The following is a 19258-nucleotide window of genomic DNA, read 5'->3' on the forward strand; positions in this document are numbered from 1 at the left end:
ACTTATAGATATTAATTTAAATCTATCAGACTAGATTCAAAACAGTAGCTAATGTTCCACCACCTCTCCCATCTCATCTCGGCTCCTCCCGACCGCAGACAGTTAAAAGCCATTTTTTGCTGTTTTTTCGTTCAGTTTCTTGCATTTTCACCCTTACGAACATCAACTTTTGGTACTCGATAAAAGCTCCTTGTGGTTTCTTGGTTTCATCCGAGAAACCATAAACGACGCAAAAACTGACATTTTGAGTGTGTGTTATAGTGTTTCCGATGCAGAAAATCACCTACAGTCCTCCATCTGCAGTTCACTCGACAACAAAAGAGTGACGTGACGTCAACAACAACAACAACAACAACCTATTGAGGCTAAATTTCCTTTCTTCAGAGGTGCCTCGAGGGGAGACATATGCTTTTTTTTTTTGTAAATGGAGACATAATTGGAATATCTAAACTTCTAAAAACGATGTGTAAGAAAAAACAACCAAACAACAAATGTGCTGTGGAATCTTATTACATTTTTTACCCATGATGAAATGTTGCATCACAGTGAGAAACATAAGAGCCAGTCAGTGAAGGCATTTTGTCCCCTCGAGACAATAAATCATGATTTCCAAACGGCATAAAGTAACGATGACTGTGATCAAGTCAAGCTTCTGTCAAGCTAACTAAGATCAGAGACTGTGGTAAAAGTCACCTGAGAGCTCAAATCTTTTGGAGCGATCATACTTTTATGATGCTGTTTTCACTTTGTCAGTCTACAATTGTACAAAACAAAAATAATGAACAATAAATCCACCAATCTTGCTAAAAAAAATTAACCCAGGGGTGCCCAAACATTTTCATGCAACTGTATATATTGTATTTTTAATGTTTCTTTTTGTCTTTCATATTTTTTACACATAATGTCTTCTGTATTATTATTATATATGTATTTTTCTGCTTTTGTAAGTCTGTTTTGAGCTGTTCTATGTATTAAAATGTCAAGACTATTTTATTTTATGAGATGTTTTGGCTACATTCCCGTCCGGTGGCAGTATGCAGAGCAATAGCTGTAACATTTAGTGATGTAAACGGCACCTGCCAATAAAACAAGAAGAAGAAGACGGAGAACGCGAGAGGGATGGAGCGCCTGCCAAAAGGCTAAAAGTCTGTGCAAGTATCTCACCAACTGGGAAGAGGCTTACCAGTGTTTAATGACGAGCAACGTTGGTGGTGGTGTGTCACACGGAGGGAAAGTGACAAATCTTTCAAACATAAAGGAATCCAAGAGGCTCAGAAACGTGCTCCATTTATAATATCTCTGCCATCCACTGCGGTCTCCTCTCTCAACAACTGTCTCACTTCTCTCTCGTAATCATAATGTGTAGGTGATGTGTACATCATGCAAGTATTACAAAAATAAAGCAAGTGCTGAACTTAAATGCCCCTTTCTGTTTTCACTGAGATAATGCAGGGAAGCCCACAGCATTTCACTTTCAATCTTATGACCTCACACATGCAAGTGTGAGTCTTCCTGAGATGGTTTGTGTTGATTTGCAGTGTTTGCACAGAGAAGAAGCTCTGACAGCTCTGATGAGGAAATGCTGTGTGTCCTGTTGAGGCCATTGAGTAAGTCCACCCATCTTCACGCCCTCCAGCTTCCCTCATCTGCTCTGCAGTGGTCTGGCCTTCTCCACCCACCTCCTCACCTGTGTCTCATTTACATCAGATGCTTAACCGGCTCATTCCTGCTCACACATCCTGCTTGTGCTGTTGGTTTCTGTGGTTAAATGACGATGATACCTCCAAACACACAGATGAAGCTATTTGAAATGTGTGGTGTGACAGTCGATCAGCAGACAGAAACATGCAGTGGACTGTGAGGCTCACTGTGGCTCTCCTGAACATACTGTGGGTTGTCTTCTTCTTAACACCGGATCCTTTCTCAGGTAAAGGGACTTTTCCATTGTGCTTTGGTTTTGAGTGCGTCACAGCTTTACAGCGTCGTAGTATTTAGTATTTTAGTTGGTCGTGTTGAGTTGGCTTGCGTTCCTTTTCAGTGTCCGTGCAGAGACGAAGCGCTCGCAGCTCTGAAGAGGAGACGCTGTTTCATGAGTTTTGTGTTGCGCCTGAACCTCACATGACGTCAAGTCCACATTCAGTCAACATCACCACTAATAAAACCAACAGCACCGACACAGCAGCTGAAGGTAAGATGTTAATAACCCGACCCCTCCAGCGAGTAACTTGTGTTAAAATTTAGTCATTATTTTTAAAGCATATCTGGGGTTGTTGATTATATCAGTGACTTATTGAGCCTAAATGGTTAAAGCTAAAAACCAGAGGAGACTGTGAGACGTCGGGGCCTCACAGCTCTGTCAGAGGTGATCAGGCTGGCTAACTCTCTTAAAAAAACACTTCTTTAAAGCTGCTTTTGCTTGAATCAGTTATTCTACTCTTTTCATATTCTTATCATATTTCATATATTTCTAGCTATGTACAGTTTAAAAGAAGTGCCGTCACTGTAACGTATGAAGGACCTCTAGCTGACTCGAATTTGCAGGCCTGGATTAAAAATGGTAGAATCTGTATATATATATATCATGTAAAGTTTTAAGATTAAATATCTAATTTTTGTTCTGTATTCAGTTCGACATAGGTCGAAAAGGACATGTGAATCATTGCAATGTTTATTGAACTTTTGCTCCAACTTTTTTTGGAATCGGTAAACACCTGCTCTAAGTGAACACCTCAGTGTTCAGCTGTAGTTCAGGAGAGGAGCAGTGAGAATAAACGACAGAGCTCAGAACTCACTGAAATCTCTGAATATTTCTCTTATTTCCCTCCTTTTTTTTATTATTATCTGTTCACAGTGATCCAGGAGAGCAACTTCACAGCACATGAAGTTCACTCCATCAAGACCAACATTCAGCACGACTGTCAGTGCAACTATACAAATATTCCACCAACAGACTGGTCCTCCTCACATTCAGAGATCAGACCTCCTGCTCCAGGATGTGAGCCCATGATGATGTAAGTCAGCAGTTTGTTTGTGCTTTGCTTCAGCTGTATTTTATTTGGTGATAATGTTAAGAGCATTATTGGTGGCAATGGTAGCATTTGCAACTGTTAAAGCTAGTAATAACACAAGTAATAGTGGCAGCAGTATTATATGTAGCATAATACCTCCAGATGCAGTAACAGATACAATCTTTCTGTTTTTCCTCCCATGTTTTACCTGTATTTGACTAGCGTGACGTTTCCCAACATGGAGGTGTGTATGGATGCAAAACTCAACCTTTCAGCCACCACTCCATTCACTACGTAAGTTCTGGACGTTTGTTGATATTGATCCCAGAATAATGTGCTGTTTTACAGTTTGGTCCTAACTGACGTGTGTTTTGTACGTCCATATATTAGAGACCGGGAAGAGACAGCTGCAGTGAGTCCTCCTCCCGTACCTGAACTGACCCCTGCAGCCAGTCCTCCTGTGCAGGGACCGGCTTCCTCAGAGGTCACTGCAGCCTCTGGGTTGACTGCTACGAGCACCTCAGCAGCTCCTCTTTATACAGCACCCCATCATCCAAGAACCACCGTCCAGCAGAAAGATAAACAGGGTCAAAGAAGAGAATTAAGTGAAAGTGGTGAGTAGGGGTCCTCAAAATGATGTTTAAGTCTCTGTCTCAAATGTTTACACAGAATTCTACTTGTCTTTTAATTTAAGTTACAATCCTTAAGATTTTATTAGACCAACCAAGACACTGTTGAGTGTAACGCGCTGATGAGACAGTTAGAAGCAGTCAGTTTGTGCTGGCAGATAAAATCACAGAGCGTTGTGTTGCGCTGTGTAAAGCTTCTACTCAGATGCTTGTTTGATATTTATCACTGACACTGGCTGGAAGCAGCTCAGAGGCAGTGATGAGGATCTGTTTTACTGGCTTGTTGGATTCAGAGGAGAGATAAAACTGTGTGCTGTACCAGTGAAATGACTGACATTTAGTTGAAAAAAGAAGTTTCAAATGTCTTGATCATAATCAACCTCTCTCTCCCTTTGCCTCTCTCTCTCTTTTAACACAACATATGTTTCAGAGGGGACTTGCTGTTTTTCTTATTCTTCAAGGCCGATACCTGTGAGACTCATTAAGGGATACATGGTACAATCAGTGGACTCTGGTTGCAAAATTGACGCCATTAAGTAAGTAAAAACTGCAGTTTATCAGCAAGAACGTGCTGCTAGAGAGAAGTCTGCAGATCCTCAGATGCAACATCATGTAACACATTTTTTAAATGAGACAACAATTCAACTAATCCTTGGTCTGTTATTAAGAGACATCATCTTTTTATTCTTATTCTCCAGATTATTCACACTTCATCACAAAGTCTTGTGTGCTGACCCAAGGAGTAAACGGGTTCAGAGGGTGATGAAAGAATTGATTGCAAGAGAAAATCACAGTGGACGAGATGAAAAAAAAAACTGACTGCGCTAGTTCAGATGAAATTATGAGAGAAAGGTATGAACAGGAAATCTGAGCATATGTTGGTTGTGACCTTCTGTGACGTATTTTTCAACAGAACTGAAAGATTTGTGTGCTGTTGAGGCAGCAGATGTAACCAACGACCTGGTCCTTCAGACGTCATTCTACTCGAGAAACCAAAGGAAAGCTTATAAAAGTATGGAGGCAAACAACTTTCTTGTTAGCAGTTGGGTCCACGACCTCTTGTTTTTGCTAGGTTGTGTAACTTTATTGTCCTGTGGATTAACCTAGCAGCAAATGTTCAGTGCTGAGGTGTTTAAAGTTGGCGGTAACGTCACGGTTGTTTGGAAGGTTAGCTACTTACAAAGGTTCGGTGAAACGCCACTAAAGATGTGGATCGCCTTGGAAGAAGACAGGGCACGTTATTTATGTTCACCTGTGTTATGTGAAACTGTTAGCCGTGTTACTTATAGATATTAATTTAAATCTATCAGACTAGATTCAAAACAGTAGCTAATGTTCCACCACCTCTCCCATCTCATCTCGGCTCCTCCCGACCGCAGACAGTTAAAAGCCATTTTTTGCTGTTTTTTCGTTCAGTTTCTTGCATTTTCACCCTTACGAACATCAACTTTTGGTACTCGATAAAAGCTCCTTGTGGTTTCTTGGTTTCATCCATCTGAGAAACCATAAACGACGCAAAAACTGACATTTTGAGTGTGTGTTATAGTGTTTCCGATGCAGAAAATCACCTACAGTCCTCCATCTGCAGTTCACTCGACAACAAAAGAGTGACGTGACGTCAACAACAACAACAACAACAACCTATTGAGGCTAAATTTCCTTTCTTCAGAGGTGCCTCGAGGGGAGACATATGCTTTTTTTTTTTGTAAATGGAGACATAATTGGAATATCTAAACTTCTAAAAACGATGTGTAAGAAAAAACAACCAAACAACAAATGTGCTGTGGAATCTTATTACATTTTTTACCCATGATGAAATGTTGCATCACAGTGAGAAACACAAGAGCCAGTCAGTGAAGGCATTTTGTCCCCTCGAGACAATAAATCATGATTTCCAAACGGCATAAAGTAACGATGACTGTGATCAAGTCAAGCTTCTGTCAAGCTAACTAAGATCAGAGACTGTGGTAAAAGTCACCTGAGAGCTCAAATCTGTTGGAGCGATCATACTTTTATGATGCTGTTTTCACTTTGTCAGTCTACAATTGTACAAAACAAAAATAATGAACAATAAATCCACCAATCTTGCTAAAAAAAATTAACCCAGGGGTGCCCAAACATTTTCATGCAACTGTATATATTGTATTTTTAATGTTTCTTTTTGTCTTTCATATTTTTTACACATAATGTCTTCTGTATTATTATTATATATGTATTTTTCTGCTTTTGTAAGTCTGTTTTGAGCTGTTCTATGTATTAAAATGTCAAGACTATTTTATTTTATGAGATGTTTTTGCTACATTCCCGTCCGGTGGCAGTATGCAGAGCAATAGCTGTAACATTTAGTGATGTAAACGGCACCTGCCAATAAAACAAGAAGAAGAAGACGGAGAACGCGAGAGGGATGGAGCGCCTGCCAAAAGGCTAAAAGTCTGTGCAAGTATCTCACCAACTGGGAAGAGGCTTACCAGTGTTTAATGACGAACAACGTTGGTGGTGGTGTGTCACACGGAGGGAAAGTGACAAATCTTTCAAACATAAAGGAATCCAAGAGGCTCAGAAACGTGCTCCATTTATAATATCTCTGCCATCCACTGCGGTCTCCTCTCTCAACAACTGTCTCACTTCTCTCTCGTAATCATAATGTGTAGGTGATGTGTACATCATGCAAGTATTACAAAAATAAAGCAAGTGCTGAACTTTAATGCCCCTTTCTGTTTTCACTGAGATAATGCAGGGAAGCCCACAGCATTTCACTTTCAATCTTATGACCTCACACATGCAAGTGTGAGTCTTCCTGAGATGGTTTGTGTTGATTTGCAGTGTTTGCACAGAGAAGAAGCTCTGACAGCTCTGATGAGGAAATGCTGTGTGTCCTATTGAGGCCATTGAGTAAGTCCACCCATCTTCACGCCCTCCAGCTTCCCTCATCTGCTCTGCAGTGGTCTGGCCTTCTCCACCCACCTCCTCACCTGTGTCTCATTTACATCAGATGCTTAACCGGCTCATTCCTGCTCACACATCCTGCTTGTGCTGTTGGTTTCTGTGGTTAAATGACGATGATACCTCCAAACACACAGATGAAGCTATTTGAAATGTGTGGTGTGACAGTCGATCAGCAGACAGAAACATGCAGTGGACTGTGAAGCTCACTGTGGCTCTCCTGAACATACTGTGGGTTGTCTTCTTCTTAACACCGGATCCTTTCTCAGGTAAAGGGACTTTTCCATTGTGCTTTGGTTTTGAGTGCGTCACAGCTTTACAGCGTCGTAGTATTTAGTATTTTAGTTGGTCGTGTTGAGTTGGCTTGCGTTCCTTTTCAGTGTCCGTGCAGAGACGAAGCGCTCGCAGCTCTGAAGAGGAGACGCTGTTTCAAGAGTTTTGTGTTGCGCCTGAACCTCACATGACGTCAAGTCCACATTCAGTCAACATCACCACTAATAAAACCAACAGCACCGACACAGCAGCTGAAGGTAAGATGTTAATAACCCGACCCCTCCAGCGAGTAACTTGTGTTAAAATTTAGTCATTATTTTTAAAGCATATCTGGGGTTGTTGATTATATCAGTGACTTATTGAGCCTAAATGGTTAAAGCTAAAAACCAGAGGAGACTGTGAGACGTCGGGGCCTCACAGCTCTGTCAGAGGTGATCAGGCTGGCTAACTCTCTTAAAAAAACACTTCTTTAAAGCTGCTTTTGCTTGAATCGGTTATTCTACTCTTTTCATATTCTTATCATATTTCATATATTTCTAGCTATGTACAGTTTAAAAGAAGTGCCGTCACTGTAACGTATGAAGGACCTCTAGCTGACTCGAATTTGCAGGCCTGGATTAAAAATGGTAGAATCTGTATATATATATATCATGTAAAGTTTTAAGATTAAATATCTAATTTTTGTTCTGTATTCAGTTCGACATAGGTCGAAAAGGACATGTGAATCATTGCAATGTTTATTGAACTTTTGCTCCAACTTTTTTTGGAATCGGTAAACACCTGCTCTAAGTGAACACCTCAGTGTTCAGCTGTAGTTCAGGAGAGGAGCAGTGAGAATAAACGACAGAGCTCAGAACTCACTGAAATCTCTGAATATTTCTCTTATTTCCCTCCTTTTTTTATTATTATCTGTTCACAGTGAACCAGGAGAGCAACTTCACAGCACATGAAGTTCACTCCATCAAGACCAACATTCAGCACGACTGTCAGTGCAACTATACAAATATTCCACCAACAGACTGGTCCTCCTCACATTCAGAGATCAGACCTCCTGCTCCAGGATGTGAGCCCATGATGATGTAAGTCAGCAGTTTGTTTGTGCTTTGCTTCAGCTGTATTTTATTTGGTGATAATGTTAAGAGCATTATTGGTGGCAATGGTAGCATTTGCAACTGTTAAAGCTAGTAATAACACAAGTAATAGTGGCAGCAGTATTATATGTAGCATAATACCTCCAGATGCAGTAACAGATACAATCTTTCTGTTTTTCCTCCCATGTTTTACCTGTATTTGATTAGCATGACGTTTCCCAACATGGAGGTGTGTATGGATGCAAAACTCAACCTTTCTGCCACCACTCCATTCACTACGTAAGTTCTGGACGTTTGTTGATATTGATCCCAGAATAATGTGCTGTTTTACAGTTTGGTCCTAACTGACGTGTGTTTTGTACGTCCATATATTAGAGACCGGGAAGAGACAGCTGCAGTGAGTCCTCCTCCCGTACCTGAACTGACCCCTGCAGCCAGTCCTCCTGTGCAGGGACCGGCTTCCTCAGAGGTCACTGCAGCCTCTGGGTTGACTGCTACGAGCACCTCAGCAGCTCCTCTTTATACAGCACCCCATCATCCAAGAACCACCGTCCAGCAGAAAGATAAACAGGGTCAAAGAAGAGAATTAAGTGAAAGTGGTGAGTAGGGGTCCTCAAAATGATGTTTAAGTCTCTGTCTCAAATGTTTACACAGAATTCTACTTGTCTTTTAATTTAAGTTACAATCCTTAAGATTTTATTAGACCAACCAAGACACTGTTGAGTGTAACGCGCTGATGAGACAGTTAGAAGCAGTCAGTTTGTGCTGGCAGATAAAATCACAGAGCGTTGTGTTGCGTTGTGTAAAGCTTCTACTCAGATGCTTGTTTGATATTTATCACTGACACTGGCTGGAAGCAGCTCAGAGGCAGTGATGAGGATCTGTTTTACTGGCTTGTTGGATTCAGAGGAGAGATAAAACTGTGTGCTGTACCAGTGAAATGACTGACATTTAGTTGAAAAAAGAAGTTTCAAATGTCTTGATCATAATCAACCTCTCTCTCCCTTTGCCTCTCTCTCTCTTTTAACACAACATATGTTTCAGCGAGGGCTTGCTGTGTTACTTATTCTTCAAAGCCAATACCTCTTACATCCATTCAGGGATACGTCGTACAATCAGTGAAGTCCGGGTGCAGACGTAAGGCCATTAAGTAAGTAAAAACTGTAATTTATCAGCAAGAACGTGCTGCAGATCCTCAGATGCAACATTGTGTAACACATTTTTTAAATGAGACAACAATTCAACTAATCCTTGGTCTGTTATTAAGAGACATCATCTTTATTTTCTCTCTCCAGATTATTCACAGCTGAAGAAGATCTCATCTGTGTTGATCCAAGGGCTCCATGGGTTCAGAGAGTGATGACAAGGGTAAAGAAAATTAAGGACTACAAATTTTTTTGAGACATAAGTGTAATATCTAAACTTCTATAAACAGTTTGAAAAAATAAAAATAAAAATCCAAATGGCTAACAGCAACAATGACCGTGATCAAGTCAAGCCCCATCAAGCCAATAAGGATCAGAGGCTGTGTTAAAAGTCACCTTTTTTTTTTTTTAACACTTTATGGCTTTTTTTATTCTTATTATTATATAAGTATTTTTCTGCTTTTGTAAGTCTGTTGTGAGCTGTTCTGTGTCTTAAAATGTCAAGCCTATTTTAATTTATTCAATGTTTTTGCTACATTCCCCTCTGGTAAGACAGGGGGCAGTATGTAGAGCAATAGCTGTAACATTTAGTGATGTAAACGGCACCTGCCAATAAAACAAGAAGAAGAAGAAGGAGAACGCGAGAGGGATGGAGCGCCTGCCAAAAGGCTAAAAGTCTGTGCAAGTATCTCACTAAATGGGAAGAGGCTTACCAGCACTTAATGACGAACAACGTTGGTGGTGGTGTGTCACACGGAGGGAAAAGCGACAAATCTTTCAAACATAAAGGAATCCAAGAGGCTCAGAAACGTGCTCCATTTATAATATCTCTGCCACCAACTATGATCGCCTCTCTCAACTATTGTCTCACTTCTTACTCAAAATCACGACTGAAGAATAATGTGTAGGTGATGTGTACATCATGCGAGTATTACAAAAATAAAGCAAGTGCTGAACTTAAATGCCCCTTTCTGTTTTCATTGAGATAATGCAGGGAAGCCCACAGCATTTCACTTTCAATCTTATGACCTTTAGTAGTGCTGGAGCATTTTTCTTTGGGTGTGTGCACGTGGATGACAAAATCCACATTCCTACCAATGAGTTCACACTGTTCAGCTGGTGTGTAAGAAGCAAAGAAAGAGAGAAATGTATGGAGATCTAAATATTGAAGAAAATTCAATCCACTCAGTCAAGTCCACAGTTTTTAAGGGACAGTATTCAAGTTCAGTCTCAGGTGAGAAGGATGTGGGTTTACATGCTCACATCTGTGTGCTGTGGACAGTTTTCAGGGGCTCTGCTCACTTTGGCTGAACGTCTTCATTATTTCCTAATGGCTTAAGCTTGATGAGCAGGAGCAGCACACAGCAAATTTGTGTCATGAGTATTCTCAATGTGTGTGTATTCGCATGCAGCCGGTTAGTGAAACATACAGTGCAGTGTGGAGATGGCTGCTGGCTGTGGTGAACTGCAGCACGCCCACATGAACCTGTAATACGACGTCTGTATCTGTCAACCATAGATGGTGTTAGAGATGAGAGTCTACGGTCACACCGTGATATCCTGCAGTACTCAGCACACTCTTTCATAGAAGCCATACGACCACTCAGCAGAAATTGGATCATTAGTACACACAGGTGTGTCAGCTAAGTTCATTAGGTGGTATTCTATGGAAGTTCAGTTAGCATGTCACAACTTTGTGTGTTTTTGAGTAGGTTGGACAGCGACTGTGAGATATAGTGAGAGCCAGTGAGTGATTGCAATTGATTGCTTGCAGGGTGTGATGCTTGTGAGTCACAGCAGGTGAGTTATGGGGGTGTGCTTGTATATGTTTGTCTCTGGCAGCGCTGTTTGTTATTTTGCCTGAGCATCTCTGTTTGTGTGCAGAGGTGAAGCAGGTAGACAGAGCTGGGATTAGAAAGGAGCATGCAGTGTGTATCTTTGCAAATTTAGAAAGCCTGCTGGTGGATGTAACACAGAACAGATGAAGGCCTATAAAAGCAGGACTCCATATCAAGGAAACATGCCAAAGGAAAGAAGGAAGAGGCCAGGAGGACAGTTTTCAAGGGGAGGGTCTTGTTCTCCAAAAAAGAAGGAGGTGAACATGCTGGGACCCTTGAGGGGAAACTTGAGGGGAAAAAAATGCAGACCTTGTTTCAGGAAAGAAATTTAATAAATGATCACATGATACCTGGCCAATTCGAAAAAAAAAAAAAAGAAAAGAAAAGTTTTGGATCCTTCCCCTCTGGCTGGTCCCTCACAACCCACTCCTCAACAGACATACATACTCACAGCATACAAACATGCACCACATCTGTCTACTGATGGACATCTGGAATGCCATCCATGTGTTGCGAGGGCTGAGAACCCTCGAGTGATGCAGAGCTTTGTGAGGAAACTTCCACCTAAAATGCATTTTACAAATAATGGTGGTGAGAGTGTGTGTGTGTGTGTGTGTGTGTGTGTGTGTGTGTGTGTGTGTGTGTGTGTGTGTGTGTGTGTGTGTGTGTGTGTGTGTATAATATGAATGCTTATTTATGATGTGGCAGCTGGTGCAGTTTGTGAGATGCAGCAATGGCACCATCTGGATTTAATTGCATTTCCATAGATCATTTGTCTTAAAGAGATGAGAACTTCACTGATGCAAAGATGCAGCAAGGTGAGTGAAGCATCACCTGTTATGTAAGCACTGGACCTACTCATGTGGTCATTCACTTTGAATAAAACTGAGGGAGCCACAAAGCACATTAGCTTTACTCAGTCCATCAGAATCAAAGCCGTGAAGCAGCTTTCAGTGTGTCTGCTTCCCACCTGTGGAACAAGCATCCTGAACACCTGAGGAAAACACTGCTGTTTACTGTGGCTTTACAATAAATTAGATACACAACTGTTTAATCTGTACCTGTTTACCTTAAAGTTTTATTGTCTTTTAAATCTTAAGGTCTTTTAATCAGTTCTGTTGTGAAGTGTTTAACAATGTGACTCAGCTCTTTCTTCGACATCTCTCTTCTTGTCTTCTTGGGAGGGCATCAGCTGCCATCATATATTGTTTATATGTAGTATATAGAGTAGAAATGGGGACACGTGGGGGGTCTAGCATGCGCTGTGCTAAGCTATGCTAGGCAGTGGAGGAAGACAGAATGGAGCCAAATGCAGGAGACAGGATCAAATGCTGAACTCTTACACCAATTTCTATTTTCATGACGTTTTAGGACGTCTGTCTGGTTTCTCAAATAACCACACTTTCAAAAGCCCAAATATTCATCATTTATTGTACATAGAACTTGGTGAGAGCACTTTGGTGGGCGAGGAGTTACTCTCCGAAGTTTTCAGCGTCAGAACTTCCTTCCTTCCTGCTTTGCTGCTCAATGATCAGATTGTGACCCTCCTGTAAGAGTAAGTGCTGCACATCATCTGAATAAACTCACTGAGCCTGACTTGTTGGTGGTCGGATCCAGATCTGTGATGGGCCTCTTCATCGTCAGTCACCTGCTTTTGATGACTCTTCTGTTCCAGCTGACGGAGGAGAGTGAGTTCAGTTGCTGATCACTTCGTAGACTTGATAGAATCAACAATGCTTTCAGGCTATTTGTACCCTACGATCTTCATCATTTAGTGACAGATAATGTTCTGTTGTAATCTCATTGACATTTTACATGATGGCTCTAAAATGACTGAATTCGTGAGAATTCTGGGAGCTCAGCCACCAATCAGCAAACACTGCGAAACCCTGCATCATGTTAAGTGAAGAAGACCAAACGAATAGTTCAGTGCTGATGTTTCTTCATTATTTGAAATGATCTTATTCTCTCCAGACGCAGAGTGGAAGCCAAGCACAGCACCTGAACCCGAAACACAGTCTGTGCATTTCCGCGAGTTCTGCCTTCATACACCTGATGACTCCCCCTGGACCAGCACTGCATTGGTACCCACGAAGTCAGCTCACCCAACCAAACATGCCACCCAACAGCCTGAACAGCCACGCACAGAGCCAACCCCTCAACCAACCACAGAGCCTGAAGCAGACATCCAGGGAAGCGGGGACATTATGGCAGCAGTGAATGCCCCTCTTGGTTTAGGTGCTCAAGGTGAGACCATTTTTCTGACATCATTTGATAACGTCATGGTGGTTTGCAGATTTAACTTAACACTGATTTTCACAAAAAAACCTAATGATTTTTAGTTTAGCTTCACAGACATTTTAGTTATTATAAATGTAGTTTACTTTTGAAATGGAAGTCCCATCAGTTATTTTATTTAATAACTGAAACGATGAGTTCGATCAGTTAGTCTGGAGCTCTAAACATCATATGAAGCTACATTGCAACAAGTTGTCTTTCATCCCCTTCAAGCCATCGGTGGATGTCGCTGCCGAGATAAAGAGAAGAAACTTCCATCTGAAACTGAGTTTACAAACATCATGATGTGGTTCCCCACTGAAACGTGTGAATCATATGAATTCATGTAAGTGCATGTAAGTGTGTGTGTGTGTGTGTGTGTGTGTGTGTGTGTGTGTGTGTGCAACGCTTGTCCACCATATTCCCATTACCATTTTCTGTGGTATTACCTGCTCAATGCTATTCGTCAATATTATCAGTTTGAGCATGTGTCTGTGTGCTGATGGTGCCCAGTGCATTGCTGTGGGCTGTGATGCTAGAGGTGCAGATGACAGAATGATGACATGAGCGGACTCTGACTTGTGCTTTCCAGTTCGAGACTGACGGATGGCACAGAGGTTTGTGTGATTATACCCAGCCTCTCAGCATTCTACAAGGAATTGTTACGGTAAGTCTGCATTATCTGATATTGAACATATGATAGATTTCACCAGCAGGAAATCAGTGTTAATATGTGAGCCAGTCACAGCTCATTGCTCCAATTCTTTCAGTTGAGCTGCTTCATTAAACAGTTACAAACAGAACATTAACCTCATGCTGAGGCACATCATACATGCTTTTTAAATCTGATGCAAGCCATTTCCTCTCTGATAAGTGGGTGTATTACTAATCTTTTCCTGTAAGTTGACTTGCTGACAAGAGTATATTACTTGATCCCCAGCCAACGGTCTGCACCCACAGCAGAGCCAAGTATCTATGAAGAGCCGTCGGTCACATCTCCTGCTCCACTGGACCCAACCACAGAGTTACCCACAACCACTCAACCTTCTGTGACAGAAACCGACCAAGTCCATGATCCAAATCCACACACTGTCTTTCCAAGCACTGAAGAAGACACAGAAACAGAAACTGCTTTTCTCTCTGAGGGATCAGCAGAAGAGACCGCATGTGAGTTTTGCCAGTCGAGATTGTAAAATGATGACAAACACCGTGCAGCATTTTGTCGAGTAAATCTTTGTCTTGTGTGGCTTCACAGTGGATATCAAATGCGAATTATGCCACTTCACGATGAGCTTGGACAATATTGACCCAAAGGCTGTGCAATCCCTGTCTGTGACGATGCAATCGTCTCCCTGCCCCATCCTCATTCAGTAAGGTTTCAACTGCTATTTTTCACAATGTTTTTTGAAGGCCTTGCACTAACATGGTTTGGTTTGGATTGCAAATAGCTGCATCTTTAACTTCCAGAAGCACACACTGTGTTGTGTATTGAGGGGGGACCGCAAATAACTGTTGGAGCACCAGACAGCATGCTGGTTGGCTCCGTCACTGTTGCTTGCTGCTGCACATGTAAATAGCCTGGTTCCAAATACTGTTAGCAATGACAACAGCCAGTGATTATGTCACATTTGCTATTAAGTTGAAGGCTATTTTTGCTTGAAATGTCCATCCCTACTATCATCATTCAATAAGTTTGTTTTGCTTAACTCATTTTAAGCATCATCATGTAACTTTGGGAATTAATGTTTTTGCTACCAGCAATACTGGAGGCCAAGCAATTGGGCACTGCCCATGTTGTCTGTATAACTGTATAACTCAGAAAGGAAAGCAAACAATGCTTTTTATTTGTCTCTGTTGGCTCACAGTGTCAGCCTGAATGGTGATACAGATTTCTGTCTGAACTCATACCAGCTGGAGTTCAAGGCAATACTGAAGAAACTGGAAATTCCCCCTACCCATGAGGATTATATTGCCCAGACACCAAAAAACAGTTTGTAAAAATTTCCTTTTTACAGTTGTTTGGATGATATTCCACAGTTAGAGACACCAAACGTATTGTTTGTCCAACCGACAGCCCCAAAACCCAATAATATTCAATTTAATATAATGAGATGTCAATGTACTATAATGTAAAAAGAAAAGCAGCAAATTCTCACATATGACAAACTGGAACTACCAAATTCTGAGCATTTTTTTTTTTTTTTTGAAGTTGCTTTTCTGTCATTCAGCTAACTGATTAATCATCTAATTGTTGCAGCTCTAAACAGTATATTGATCTAAATTGTGAAAAGCTGTCTTCTATCTCCCTCAAGTCATCGATGGATGTCGCTGCAAAGAGAGAGAGCAGAAACGTCCTGATGAAACCTCCACGTTAACGAGCACAAAGGTTTGGCTCCCCAGTGCAACATGCAGCTCAACTGAATTCATGTAAGTGCTACATGCATCTCTGTGTGTGTATCATCCTGTGTATGATGATAGCGAAATTTCCAGCTAATGTAAAAGGTGCCTCTGATGTGTCGTAACACTGGCCTAGTGTATTTTTCAAAACTTGTATTGCAAACTGAATTGACCCTAACCTTTGTTTTTCAGTGAAACACTGATGGATGGCAGGGAGGTGTGTGTGACTGCACCCAGCCTCTTAGCATACTTTGACTTTCTTCTTCTGTAAGCAAATAATATTATTATTTTGCACATTATTGAATATAAATTGTGTTGCACAGGCAAACTGAAAAGTCTGGCAATGAGTGGCTGACATACTGCAGGGTCGATGAACTGGTGAATGTCAGGGATGTAGGCTGAGAGATTAGCTTATTGATGATAGGTGTGCAGGAGGAGAGGAGCTTAGTGCCAGGAGGGAAGTCTCAGCCACACCAAACACACACAGGGTACATCCCATGTCTTTACTGCGTCCATGTTTCCTCACTTGCATCTTTATTTGCATCTTAGTTTCCGCTTTTCTTCTTCTTGCATTCTCTGTTGGAGGGACTAGATGCAAGTGAGGGAAAAGACACAAGTGATGCAATTGGATGCAATTTAAGAGACTTGGGAAGTACCAAAAACTACAATAAAACCAATAAAACTGGAGGCATGCCTGTGGCTGTGACAGTGTTGCTGGCATATATATATATATATGTGTGTGTGTGTGTGTGTGTGTGTGTGTGTGTGTGTGTGTGTGTGTGTATATGTATGTATGTATGTATGTCTTTGGTTAAGATACCATGTGCCAGTGGTAGCGCATGATTAGGCGCCACGAGAAGCAAGTGGGATTGAACTGAAAATGAAGAGAAGATGTTCATGTTTCTGTGGTTTATCAGATGTTGGCCATTTCCTTGCTGATACGCTGCTGGATGTGTTCTAAAAGTAACATCAGTAATCTTTCCTGAATGTTGGCTTGTTGATAATACTTTGTAACTCATCCCATCCCCAGACAGTGGTCTGAACTTACAGCTGACCAAGTGCCTGACACCCCAGTTCTGGTTCACAGTGTGATTCAGCATATTGACAGCATTGGTCATGAAAAAGCACTCGTTGAGACAGTGGGTGAGTTTTATCTTGAACATGCCAACATCACACTCTGGCTTCCTCCCACAGACCAAAAACATGCTCATTAGGTTGATTGGTGACTCTTAATTGCCTCTAGGTGTGAGTGTGAGTGTGAATGGTTGTCTGTCTTTGCATGTTGCCCTGCAATTGGCTGGCGACCGGTCCAGGGTGTACCCCGCCTCTCGCCTGTTGAAGCTGGGATAGGCTCCAGCCCCCCCCCCCGCAACCCCGAAAGGGATAGGCGGTATAGAAAATGGATGGATGGATGGATGCCAACATCACATATTCAAAAAATATATTCATTCTCAGACTACGTATGTCCTCATGTCAGATCCGTCCCTGTGTGGTAAAACATTATCTTCACCATTTATGGCGGGAGGACATTGTCCTTGATGGACGACATCCTGTTTATATTTATGATGACACCAAAATGAATGCTCAGTTTTGATTCTAGCAAGATGCAAAAGTTTGCTGTGTGAAACATTTAGCATTTGTGAAGACTTACCGCGGCACTGAAATCAATTATTGAAGGCGCTGAGAAAACATTTTCTGAAATGACGGCAATGACACAGTTACTGTTTTAACCAATGCGAAAAATTACAAAAAATTGCAAAAAAACGCTGCTTATTATGCTTATCCCTGATGTTGATACTGTACAAAACCGCCTTTGTTATGTCCATATTCATTTAGGTTTATGTTTCACACATATTGCGTTTAACATCTGAGTTAGCTTTGTTTACCGCCAATATGTCCACATTAGTGCTGTCCACCTGACAACTCTACAGGCCATAAGTTTGAGCTTGTAATACAATTGATTGATTAGTCACACAACGTGGACATGTTCATTTAAAAAAAAAAAAAAATAGTTTGCAATTGCCAATACCCACTGTTTTGTGCTTTATTTGCATTACTCAGTCTTCTATATAATATCTACAGCTACACACTCACAATTTTACATGATTACAACTGCATACTCCCCACAGAGCCAGTTGATTGCTCTGAGTATATGCTGGAGCATTCCTCATTGAAATCTAACAAAAAATACATATATTCAGAAGCATAGATTTTTTTTTGAGGGAATCTCTGGAAAACGTAAAATATCTTCAGTTGACATGAACTATGTTTACTGGGACCAGAATAAACTGAGTGTCATGACAGTGGTCTAAACTTACAGATGACACAGGTGGCCATGAAGTGCTTGAAATCCCAGGTCTGATCCATGAGCGGGTTAAGCATATTGACTGCATTGTTGATGACTATGGAGCAGCACAAGTTCAACTTCCACACTTTGAGAGAGTGGGTGAGTTTTAGCTTGGACATGCCAACATCACATATTCAAAAAATATATTCATTCTACTAGACTACGAATGTCCTCTCATGTCAGATAAGTATATGCTGTAGCATTCCTCATTGAAATCTAACAAAAAATATTCAGAAACATAGATTTTTTTGAGGGAGTCTCTGGGAAAAGTCAACTATCCTCAGTTGAGATGAACTGTGTTTATTAGGACCAGAATTAACTGTCATGACGTGACTATCGGTATATGCCATTTTCTAACTCAAAATATTTAGTCCTCAGTCTCTGTTTAAAGTTTTGTCTTGTGTGGATTCACAGATGAGATGTGCATATCCTGCGCTCTTGGCTTGAGCAACCTTAACCCAAAGGATGTACAATCCATTCAGATGAATGTGCCATCACCCAAGTGTCCTGTCCTCATTGAGTAAGTGACCTGCGACTCTTTTCCACTGATCTTTAACCTGCAACCTGCAGGGATTCATTGATATCTTTTGGAAAGCTTTTCACAACTTCAGAATGTCTAAATTGGCATCAACCCCAATCAAGAGCTTCCCATAGATTGAGGTAATATGGTGTACATTTGCAGATACACAAAATAAACATTCCATACAATATAAATATATATTTCTAAGTGCTAAAAAAAGGCAATTGGACTTGCTTGAGGTTCTAGATGATGTTCTCCTCCAAGAGGCTTCCTCTGTTCTAACTGAATGGTGGGGATTCCCTGGTATTTACCAATTGCAGGATCTTTCACACCTTGAGAATTGTTGAGGTCACAACCAGCGATCATGTGAGTCGTTAGGGTCACATGATTCATGGTGTGAATGAGTGTTACGTGAGTCATAGACCCATCTGGTCATCATGTGAGTTAGAGTCACGAGTCATGGTGTGAATGAGTGTAATGTGAGTCGCTGACCCACCTAGCCAACATGTGAGTTGTTAGGATCACATGAGTCGCAGCACGGTAGCACGGTGGCACAAGTGGTAACAAGTGGTAACACTGTCGCCTCACAGCTAGAAGGTCCCTGGTTTGAATCCCGCTGTGGGCGCTGGTGGCGTGTCCTCCACCATGTCTCAGTGCCTGCTGCTCGAGGAAAAAGGGGCCTTTCTGTGTGGAGTTTGCATGTTCTCCCCGTGTTGACCCGGGGTTTCCTCCGTAATAACCCCCACTAAAAACATGCAAGAAGATCACCACCTGACCAATGGTGACGAAA

Source organism: Chaetodon trifascialis, chromosome 23 (assembly GCF_039877785.1).
Source record: "Chaetodon trifascialis isolate fChaTrf1 chromosome 23, fChaTrf1.hap1, whole genome shotgun sequence".
NCBI lineage: Eukaryota > Metazoa > Chordata > Actinopteri > Chaetodontiformes > Chaetodontidae > Chaetodon > Chaetodon trifascialis.